Source organism: Balaenoptera musculus, chromosome 11, assembly GCF_009873245.2.
Source record: "Balaenoptera musculus isolate JJ_BM4_2016_0621 chromosome 11, mBalMus1.pri.v3, whole genome shotgun sequence".
Lineage (NCBI taxonomy): Eukaryota > Metazoa > Chordata > Mammalia > Artiodactyla > Balaenopteridae > Balaenoptera > Balaenoptera musculus.
This window is the reverse complement of record NC_045795.1, coordinates 46,670,760-46,683,043: the sequence shown is the minus strand read 5'-3', so window position 1 is coordinate 46,683,043 and position 12,284 is coordinate 46,670,760. Positions and strand designations below refer to the sequence as shown.

The 12,284-nt window shown below is 34.4% G+C and overlaps 1 protein-coding gene across 1 annotated transcript in view; it reads right to left on the bottom strand.

The window, feature by feature from the left end:
- KHDRBS2 (KH RNA binding domain containing, signal transduction associated 2) overlaps positions 1-12,284 on the bottom strand; it is a 721,197-nt gene that overhangs the window by 103,386 nt on the left and 605,527 nt on the right. The gene's annotated exons all lie outside the window — the stretch shown is intronic.

Sequence of the window (12,284 nt, the reverse complement as noted above, 5' to 3'; positions counted from 1 at the left end):
ATTTTTTAAAGTTTATTCTATTACTTACTCAATTGGGAAAGAACAGAATGGAATTATAAAGTGACACACAATGAAAGTATCCAGAGAGATACATGTGCAGAGGAAAAGAAATTACCTAAGATGTCTATGCTTTCTGGTGATAGAAACCTCAAAGGAAATACCCTATTCAATTTGGGAAAGAGCATCACAACATATGTTTGGTATCTTTCTGAGATTTCAGCTTTCTTATATTAAGGGAATGAAATATAATAACACACAGCTGTAAAAAGAAAGATTGTATTTAAATTTTATATCAACTGCCATCTTGTTTAATACAAGTCATTTGCCAGTGTATGTCTTTGAGACAATGAACAGCTATTAACATATTGAATATACTAACACCGGCTCCAAAAGTCAGAATTTTGAAGATTTCTTTAACTTCATGGGCACAGGGCCTGGCACTAAGGCAGCTGGGTCAAGTTGGTACTGCCTATTGTGCCTGGGACAATGCGAGGTGGTTTCTCATCCTTCATCTCATGTGTAACGTCCTATCATAACTTGATGAAACAAGTTATTTCTTCCCTCAAATTACAGCTGAAGAAATTTAGAGAGGTGGTGATAATTTACCCCAGACCACACAGCTTGGTAATCTGACAGTGAATTCAAATATGTCTCTCCAAACAGAGAGAATATGACTTACAGAAGATAATATTATAAAATAAAATGGGCAGCTAAAAATAAAACACGAAAAGCCAGATTCTATGGTTGGAGGTGTCATATCTCTAAAGGACAGTTTTCTAAAGTCAGACACAGCACAGGCGACTCCTCTTTGCTGAGACACAGCCCTACCTGCAACAAGTTGCTTTTCTGTGTGTTCCTTCACTCCACTGTCAGTCCTAAATGAAACACTCCACCCCCTCATGTCAAGAGGCATTAGATTATATTTTTGATCTCTTTGTTCAATCAGTTTAAAGGACAAGATGTCAGAAAGATTGGCTATTCACTGGAAGCCCAAAATTTCTGCCTTGATTTCAGACCTTTAGCAGTTTGGTTCCACTTATTTTTGTAACTGCACTTCCCAGTGCTCTGCTCACCAACAATCTACCACTCATTTCCTGACTAACTCCTATTAGTATCATATTCATTTCCACATTGATGTTTCCATTCCCCCTGTTAAGCTCATTGCCCACATGTACTCCAGGTTCTAACCGCTTTAAGAAGGAGAAAGGGGGTGCTTAGTTTACTTGGCAGTTGGGATATTGGTAGACATATTCTCAAGCACAACTTCAGCATCTAAAAATATCTACCCATCCATCAACAAGAGTAGAACAAATTCCTCTGTTTAACAACACTAATTTAAATACGTAAATGTAATATGAGAATTCTTTTTAATTTATTTTTTATTGAAGTATAGTTGATTTACAATGTTGTGTTAATTGAGAATATTTTATTTTAGTGACACGAAAAATATTTATATAATCTTTCTTGAGTTCACTTCCTAGCACCCCACCCACTAATATCTCACTAATATCTAAAATCCCCCAACTCAGAACTCTCCTCCATGGGGACCATAAGAATTAGACTATGGTGTGGCATAATATAATAGTAAAAGCTAGAAATTTGTCTTAATAAATATGTAGCAATAGGGACTTCCCTGGTGGCCCAGTGGTTAAGAATCCACCTGTCAATGCAGGGACACGGGTTCAATCCTTGGTCCAGGAAGATCCCACATACCGCAGAGCAGCTAAGCCCATGCACCACAGTTACTGAGCCTGCACTCTAGAGCCCATGAGCCACAACTACTGAGCCAGTGTGCCACAACTACTGAAGCCCACCTGCCTAGAGCCCGTTCTCTGCAACAAGAGAAGCCACCTTAATGAGAAGCCCACGCACTGCAACAAAGAATAGCCCCTGCACAGCAACGAAGAACCAATGCAGCCAAAAAAAATATAAATTTATAAAATAAAATAAAATAAATGTAGCAATAATATAAGGATGAAGACAGTATGGGAACACCTGAATTAAAAGTGCTGAATTTTAGATGAGACAATTTTAACTAGCATCACAAAAAGAAAAAAACAGGGTAATCTATAGAAGATAGTGGCAAACAATACTTTTTTTTTAACATTTATTTATTTATTTATTTGTATGTTTATTTATTTATTACATATTTGGCTGTGCCAGTTCAGGTCTTAGTTGCAGCACATGGGATCTTTAGTTGTGGCATGCAGACTCTTAGTTGCACCATGCATGTGGGATCTAGTTCCCTGACCAGGAATCGAACCCAGGCCCCCAGCATTGGGAGCACAGAGTCTTAACCACTGGACCACCAGGGAAGTCTCCAAACAATACTTATCTTGAATGGATTAAATTGGGAAATAAATTAAAGAGTAATTGACAACAACATTTTACCAAAAAGTTTGTAAAATTCTTTATTTTTTAAACCACACAATGGCAGTGCAAATGACAAGTGAATTAGACATAAAATTTATATTAATACTAATAAAAACTAACATTCAATATATATGATGTTCCAGGCCCATTGTTTAACTATCATATTTTACATTAACTATCATAATTTATTTTGACTGTAACCCCAAGATGTAGGTACATCCCCATTTTACTCATCATAAAACTGAGGCAACAAAGTCCAAAGCTACACAACTAGAATGTGTCCAAGCTAGGAATTAAATCCATGTCTGTCTGACTCTAAAGCTGATTGCTTAGTGTTCATAGACAAAACCCAATTATAAAATTCTATTGAGAAGAAACTCACCAAATTGTAGAACTTTATTTCCTCTCCTGGGTTACATTTCAGTACACTTACTCCCTGTACATCTTATAATAAGAGGCAACATGTTAGAGGTGTTTTTAAATGCATGATGTAGCCTCAGCCCATTTTAATCTATAAAATAGAGAAATTTATTTAATCAATGTGATGGAACCTGTTATAAACTGACTTTAAATCCTCTTAGTGTCTCACTATGGAAACTTTTTCACATCAGGGAAAAAAATTAATTTTATCCAGGGAACACATACATGATACTGAGCACTAAGAATTCCTGTGTGCCTAATTTAAGAATTTTGGACCAATGTTGAGAGGGGTACATTGAAGGATGTATCTCCAGGAAGGGAAATTAGAAAGTGTTTTTTGGTTGGTTGGTTGGTTGGTTTGCCTGGTTTTTTGTTTTGTTTTTCTTTGTTTAATTTTTTAGAGTTGAAAATACAGAGTCTCTATCACATATTAGGAAATCAAAGTCTCTGGCTACTATTGGTTGTGCTGTTTGTCTGATAATATTTGGGCCAGTTGGGTTGGGTATTGTATAGGCAACAAGCTGCCTCTGCTTGTTTTTTCCAGGGAGTGGTCTTGCTGTCTAAACAAAGCATCAATTAATCACTGTTTTGGCAGGATTCAGATTTGTACCCCTGTCATCAGGTTGGGTGGCCATGCCAGAATTTTTCACCTCATGAGTTTCAGATCAATCAACTGATTTTAGTTGCTAGTTTTATTCTGTTATATACTATGAAAGGCCATTTCTGAAGAGCCCCAGTATAAGCTTTCTGCACTAGAATCTTTGTTTTTTTAGTGCCAGGGGAATTATGTGAGAGTTTAATATAATTTATAAAAATTTAGATAAATCCAATTCTCAAAAAGATATTATTTAAAGTTCAGATAAAGTTCTTTCCTCCATTCAGAAAATTCATGTTGACCACCAACATGGCAGCACTGGCACTCAAAATTGTGTATTAGTAGATATTGCTGCATTATAAACACCACAGAATTTCAGTAGATACAACAATAATCACGTGTTTCACTCAGTGTCCATAAGCTGTCTGCATGTGGGCTGCTCTGGTGGGCATGGCTGGGTTTACCCCAAGCTGAGGTTTGTGTCCACATGTCTCTCATCTTCCTTGGCCCAGAGGGCTATTCAGGCCGTATTCTTCTCATGGAAATGGCAGAAGCATAAGAGAAGGTAAGCACATTGCATGCCTTTTCTTACTATATTTCCACTATATCACATTGGCCAAAGCAAGTCACATGGGCAGGGCCATAGTCAAAAGATGGAGAAGTATACTCTGTCCTCTACACTGTGGCAAAAATATGGATGTATAATGCTACTACAGGTGAGTGAAGATTGAATACATAACTTGAGAGAGAAATGAAATTTCTACAAAATAAAAATAACTTTGTTGGAGAGAATAAAGATCCTCAACCTTCATCATCATACAATTTGTTTGTAATCAGCTGCTTCCTATCACTCATTTCCTGTTCATTCTGACACCTGGCTCTTTCTCCTAGAATGTTTTGCTTCCTCTTCTTAATTTGATATATTTTTACTCATTTTTTAAGCTCAACATATGCATCATTCTTTATTAGCAAGTAAATTCTGACTGTTCTGGTTGAGGTCAGGTACACATGCATGCTCCCCAGCACAGCACTTACCATGCTGCACCGTGATGATACATATGTCAGACTCCCCAGAAGGCTGAGAGCTCCTTTAAATCTTTTGATTCTAACATTGCATCTAGGACGTAGCAAGAGCTCATTATACATTTATTGAATGAAGACAAAAAATGAAAACAAAAGAAGAAAAGACTAAACGAGTCTCTGCCTTCAAACTTCTGTCCTATGCTCTAAAAATACATATTTTCTCAATAGTTTTATGCAAATGAATTTGATTTCAGAAACTTATATTCTTGCTGAAATGAAGTAACATAACTATTACATTCCATTTACTGTTATCACCTTTTAAACAATGCAACATGTATTTATTCTCTAAAATTAATTGCATTTTTGTTGTACATACAACTATGTGTAAGAGATCAATAGGAGTAGGCATTATGTATACAAGTTTGGGCTTGGTTGCTAATCATATGCAAACAATTGAATTGCTACACTGGAAAGAAAATACAACATTTAATTATTATGAGTGGCTGTTAAGGACTACTTGATAATATCAGGCATCGCTCTTTTAAATTACAAAATGGAAATCATTGAAGCAATTAAATCAAAGTACTCAAAACTCATTAAAGAAGTATGAAAACAAACCTTAGAATGACTCTATCAAATAAGTTTCTTTTATTCAGTAAACAAAAACAAAACAAAACAAAACCTGATATTAAATCTAGCAATAAGTATAGATTTCCCAGCTAGGAATAATTTTTGAAAATAGTTACCTAAACCAGAATTACGTTAGGATTTAGTCCCAGAGATTTACTAAAATATGACTCATGGGAGGGAAGTAATGGCACCAGGTGTGAACGTCGGTCTGGAGACATTCAAGATGGTGAAGGAGTAAGGCAGGAGATCAACGTCTTCACCACAAATATATCACAAATACATCTACATGTTGAACAACTCCTACAGAACACCTACTGAACACTGGCAGAATACTTCAGACTTCCCAAAAGATATATTTTTTCCCCTTTTTTTGTGAGAGTGAATGTCTATGCTTCTTTGTGTGATTTTGTATAGCTTTGCTTTTATCATTTGTCCTAGCATTCAGCCTGTCCGTCTTTTTTTTGTTTTTTTTTAGTATAGTTTTTAGTGCTTGTTATCATTGATGGACTTGTTTTTTGGTTTAGTTGCTCTCTTCCTCCTTTCTTTTTTATTACTGCTTAATTTTTTTTAATAATTATTTTATTTTTTATTTTAATAACTATTTTATTTTATTACTTTCCATCTTTCTTTCTTTTTCTTTCTTTCTTTCATTCTTTTTCTTTTTTTCTCTCTTTTCTTCTGAGCCTTGTGGCTGGCAGGGTCTTGGTCCTCCAGCCATGTCAGGCCTGTGCCCCTGAGGTGGGAGAGCTGACTTCAGGATATTGGACCACCAGACACTTCCCAGTTCCAAGTAATATCAAATGGCTAATGCTATCCCAGATATTTCCATCTCAATGCTAAGACCCAGCTCCACTCAACTATCAGCAAGCTACAGTGCTGGACACCCTATGCCAAACAAATAGCAACACAGGAACAAAACCTCACCAATTAGCAGAGAGGCTGCCTAAAATCATAATAAGGTCATAGACACCCCAACACACATCACCAGATGTGGTCCTGTCCACCAGAAAGACAAGATCCAGCCTAATCCACCAGAACACAGGCACTAGTCCCCTCAACCAGGAAACCTACACAACCCACTGAATCAACCTTACCACTGGGGGCAGACACCAAAAACAATGGGAACTATGAACTTGCAGCCTGCAAAAAGGAGACCCCATACACAGTACGTTGAGCAAGATGAGAAGACAGAGAAACATATAGCAGATGAAGGAGCAAGGAAAAACCCACGAGGCCAAATAAATGAAGAGGAAATAGGCAGTCTACCTGAAAAAGAATTCAGAATAATGATAGTAAAGATGATTCAAAACCTTGGAAATAGAGTGGAGAAAATACAAGAAACACTTAATAAGGACCTAGAAGAACTAGAGAGCAAACAAACAATGATGAACAACACAATAAAAGAAATTAAAAATTCTCTAGAAGGAATCAATAGCAGAATAACTGAGGCAGAAGAACGGATAAGTAAACTGGAAGATAAACTAGTGGAAATAACTACTGCAGAGTAGAATAAAGAAAAAAGAATGAAAAGAATTGAGGACAGTCTCAGAGACCTCTGGGACAACATTAAACGCACCAACATTCGAATTATAGGGGTCCCAGAAGAAAAAGAGAAAAAGAAAGGGACTGAGAAAACATTTGAAGAGATTATAGTTGAAAACTTCCCTAATATGGGAAAGGAAATAGTCAAGTCCAGGAAGTGCAGAGAGTCCCATAGAGAATAAATCCAAGGAGAAACAAGCCAAGACATATTAATCAAACTACCAAAAATTAAATACAAGTAAAAAATATTAAAAGCAGCAAGGGAAAAACAACAAATAACATACTAGAGAATCCCCATAAGGTTAACAGCTGATCATTCAGCAGAAACTCTGCAAGCTAAAAGGGAGTGACAGGACATATTTAAGGTGATGAAAGAGAACAAGCTACAACCAAGATTACTCAACCCAGTAAGAATCTCATTCAGGTTCAACAGAGAAATTAAAACCTTTAGAGACAACCAAAAGCTAAGAGAATTCAACAACACCAAACCAGCTTTAAAACAAATGCTAAAAGAACTTCCTTAGGCAGGAAAAACAAGAGAAGGAAAAGATCTACAGTAACAAACCAAAAACAATTAAGAAAATGGTAATAGGAATATACATATCGATAACTACGTTAAATGTAAATGGATTAAATGCTCCAAGCAAAAGACATAGACTGGCTGGATGGATACAAAAACAAGACCCACATATATGCTGTCTACAAGAGACCCACTTCAGACCTAGAGACACATACAGACTGAAAGTAAGGGGGTGGAAAAAGATATTCCATGTAAATGGAAATCAAAACAAAGCTGGAGTAGCAAGTCTCATATCAGGCAAAATAGACTTTAAAATAAAGATTATTACAAGAGACAAAGAAGGACACTACATAACGATCAAGGGATCAATCCAAGAAGAAGATATAACAATTGTAAATATTTATGCATGCAACAGAGGAGCACCTCAATATATAAGGCAAATGCTAACAGCCATAAAAGGGGAAATCGACAGTAACACAATCATAGTAGTGGACTTTAACACCCCAATTTCACCAATGGACAGATCATCCAAAATGAAAATAAATAAGGAAACACAAGCTTTAAATGACACATTAAACAAGATGGACTTAATTGATATTTATAGGACACTCCACCCAAAACAACAGAATAACTCTTCTTCTCAAGTGCTCATGGGAAATTCTCCAGGATAGATCATATCTTGGGTCACAAATCTAGCCTTGGTAAATTTAAGAAAAATGAAATTTTATGAAGTATCTTTTGAGACCACAACACTATGAGACCAGATATCAATTACAGGAAAAATCTGTAAAAAATACAAATACATGGAGGCTATACAATACACTACTAAATAACCAAGAGATCACTGAAGAAAACAAAGAGGAAATAAAAAACTACCTAGAAACAAATGACAATAAAAACATGACAACCCAAAACCTATGGGATGCAGCAAAAGCAGTTCTAAGAGGGAAGTTTATAGCAATACAGTCCTCCCTCAAGAAACAAGAAACATCTCAAATAAACAACCTAACCTTACACCTAAAGCAATTAGAGAAAGAAGAACAATAAAACCCAGAAGTTAGCAGAAGGAAAGAAATCATAAAGAGCAGATCGGAAATAAATGAAACATTAATGAAGGAAACAATAGCAAAGATCAATACAACTAAAAGCTGGTTCTTTCAGAAGATAAACAAAATTGATAAACCATTAGCCAGACTCATCAAGAAAAAAAGGAAGAAGACTCAAATCAATAGAAATAGAAATGAAAAAGGAGAAGTAACAATCGACACTGCAGAAATACAAAGGATCATGAGAGATTACTACAAGCAACTATATGCCAATAAAATGCACAACCTGGAAGAAATGGACAAATTCTGAGAAAAGCACAACCTTCTGAGACAGAACCAGAAAGAAATAGAAAATATAAACAGAACAATCACAAGCATGGAAATTGAAACTATGATTTAAAATCTTCCAACAAAAAAAGCCCAGGACCAGATGGCTTCACAGGTGAATTCTATCAAACATTTAGAGAGGGGTTAACACCTATTCTTCTCAAACTCTTCCAAAATATAACAGAGGGAGGAACACTCTGAAACTCATTCTACGAGGCCCCCATCACCCTGATACCAAAACCAGACAGATGTCACAACAAAAGAAAACTAGAGGCCAATATCACTGATGAACATAGCTGCAAAAATCGTAAGCAAAATGCTTGCAAACAGAATCCAACAGCACATTAAAAGGATCATACACCATGATCAAGTGGGATTTATCTCACATATGGAAGGATTCTTCAAAATACATAAATCAATTAATGTGGTAGACCACATTAACAAACTGAAAGATAAAACCATATGACCATCTCACTATATGCAGAAAAAGCTTTTGACAAAATTCAACACCAATTTATGGTAAAAAACCCTCCAAAAGTAGGCATACAGGGAACCTACCTCAACATAATAAAGGCCATATATGACAAACCCACAGCCAACATCATTCTCAATGGTGAAAAACTGAAACCATTTCCTCTAAGATCAGGAACAAGACAAGTTTGTCCACTCTCACCACTATTATTCAATATAGTTTTCAAAGTTTTAGCCACAGGAATCAGAGAAGAAAAAGAAATAAAAGGAATCCAGATCAGAAACAAAGAAGTAAAGCTGTCACTGTTTGCTGATGAGAGGATACTACACATAGAGAATCCTAAAGATGCTACAAGAACCTATTGCAAGGTTCCTTAAAAAACTAAAACTAGAACCACCATAAAACCCAGCAATCCTACTACTGGGTATATACCCTGAGAAAACTGTAATTCAAAAAGAGTCTTGTACCGCAATGTTCATTGCATCTCTGTTTACAATAGCCAGGACATGGAAGCAACCTAAGTTGCTTTATCCATTCATTGACAGATGAATGGATAAAGAAAATGTGGCACGTATATACAATGGAATATTTCTCAACCATAAAAAGAAACAAAATTGAGTTATTTGTAGTGAGGTGGATGGACCTAGAGTCATACAGAGTGAAGTAAGTCAAAAACTGAAAAACAAATACCATATGCTCACACATATATATGGAATCTGAAAAAAAAGAAATGGTTCTGAAGAACCTAGGGCCTGGGCAGAAATAAAGACGCAGATGTAGAGAACGGACTGGAGGACATGGGGAGGGGGAAGGGTAAGCTGTGACAAAGTGAGAGAGTGGCATGTACATTTATACACTACCAAATGTGAAATAGATAGCTAGTAGGAAACAGCCACATAGCACAGGGAGATCAGCTCAGTGCTACGTGACCACCTACAGGGGTGGGATAGAGAGTGTAGGAGGGAGATGCAAGGGGGAGGAGATATGGGGATATATGTATATGTATAGCTGACTCACTTTGTTCTAAAGCAGAAACTAACACACCATTATTAAGCAGTTATAGTTCAATAAAGATGTTAAAAATAAATAAATAAATAAAATTTATATGGAGAAAAAAATAATTTAAAAAATTAAAAATAAATAAAAATAAAAATACTTTCACAGCACCATCCAGATATGTTTGACCAAATACCTGGATACTGTGGCCTAGCCAAGTTGACACATACAATTAACCCTCACAATACCTGAGCCATAAAAATTAAATACCATTGGCCACATTGGGAGAGAAAATTGTGCTGAATAGGAAGGAAAGATTTGTTAGAAAATGCTTAACATTTCAGAACAAAACTTTAACCATGGTGATGCCTCTGATTTACCATAATTCAAACTATGTCTTAGGTATTATATTTCAATTGTTCTTTTCTCCTAAGAATCTTGAATTTACCCCAGTGTAGTCATACCAAATGTGTATTGCTCTTTGTTTTAAAGGTCATTAAAATGAGTACATTGCTTATAAAAAAAAAAAATGAATCATGTAATTTAAAACCATATATATGTAACCCTAAAGATTTTCAGTGTTTTAGCAATCTTAGCTTCATGTTCTTTGTCATAGCTTCTTATTAAGAATTTGAAAAGTATTTATTACTTTAATCATTATAGTAATCAAATAATAACTTTAAAATTATCTATTTCATTTAATGACTTTATCAACAAATGCACATTGTCATTCAAGTAATTCTATGAAGATTATTTCTGTTCAATTATTTTGAAGTAATAAAATTTTAAAAATCTATACCAAGAGTATACATGTGTGAAAAATAACTCAAAATATGAGTTTTTTTAATTAGAATATGATTCCTTTCATCACATACCAATTTTGTTTTATGAATTGATTTAATCTAGAATTTAGCATGGTGTGTGTGGTACATCTTTCAGGTAATAAATGGTGTGAGTATTTAACACAATTAAATGAGTATATATTAATTGTTTCACATTAATACTGTTCATATAACTTTTGTTGAATATATTAGGTTGAACCATATGAAGTTGACAGTATCTGTTGAGTTTTTTCACCTACAAAAATGACAATTTTACATGGTTTAACCTATAAAAATGTGTATTATTAACAGAACACTATACATGTATGTATATCCATACAGGAATGTTACTGTTTCATTTTTTAATTATTACCAATATCAGGATTTTTAAGTTATTATAAATTTTATAAGCTTTAAAAATATATGCATCAACAGGCAATCAAAGAAAATAAACTATAAATGCATGTAAGAGATGCTACTCTAAATCTAATATTCAGAGAAAGACAAATTTTAAAAAATGAGAAATCATTTTTATTTGTCTTTCACATCAACAAAAATTGCAAACAGCTTTCACTATTCACGATGTAGGAAAAGTAATATTCCTTTTCTTCGATTGTGGAAGTACACATTTGTATAACCATTTTAAAGAGTTGTTTGGCAACATTTATCAAAATTTAATATTGTGCATACCCTAGGCATATATACACCTAGATATATCTATTTCACAACTTTTATTAAGGTGAAAGTACAATTGGACACTTTTTTGGAAAAATAAAATTTGTGTATATGTGTATACATACAAAAATCAGAAAGATGTAAAAACTGTTAAAACTAATGTTCTATGGCATTTGTATAGGGAAGAAATTTTCTTTTTTAAATTATATATTCCAACCAAAAGAGAAAATATTAGGATCATTTAGCTTCTTACTTTTCTGTGTATGTTTAAAAAAAGTTGTCTATATTGAAATTGCGTTAGAACATTAAAAAAATTTTACCCATCCACCAGCTTCATAGGCAAAAAGGGAAAAGAAGGGTATATATTTTGTGACTATATAATAGCAGTAACAGTATGGACTGAGCTTCCATTATCTGATGTGTTGAAACTGTTTCTCTTCTCTCAATTTTATTCAGTTGAACATATTCAGGTAGATACAACCACTAATTACTTATATTTGTTCTCCTGCTGGCTGTATTGATAAAATCAAACAAATGCACACACACACACACACACACACACATTTGGAATGTGTACTTTGCCACAGAATTGTTTAGCACAGAAATAGGAAATTATTTTGATTTATCTTAATTCCACAATAAAAAAAATCCCAATAATTTTTTTTTTATTTTTTAAAGTCTGAAACATTTATATTAACATATTTCCATATAAATAACCCAAAGAAAGTTTAGTATTAGTTCTTTTTTTTGTTTCTTTGTTTGTTTTTTTATACCGCAGGTTCTTATTAGTCATCAATTTTATACACATCAGTGTATACATGTCAATCCCAATTGCCCAATTCAG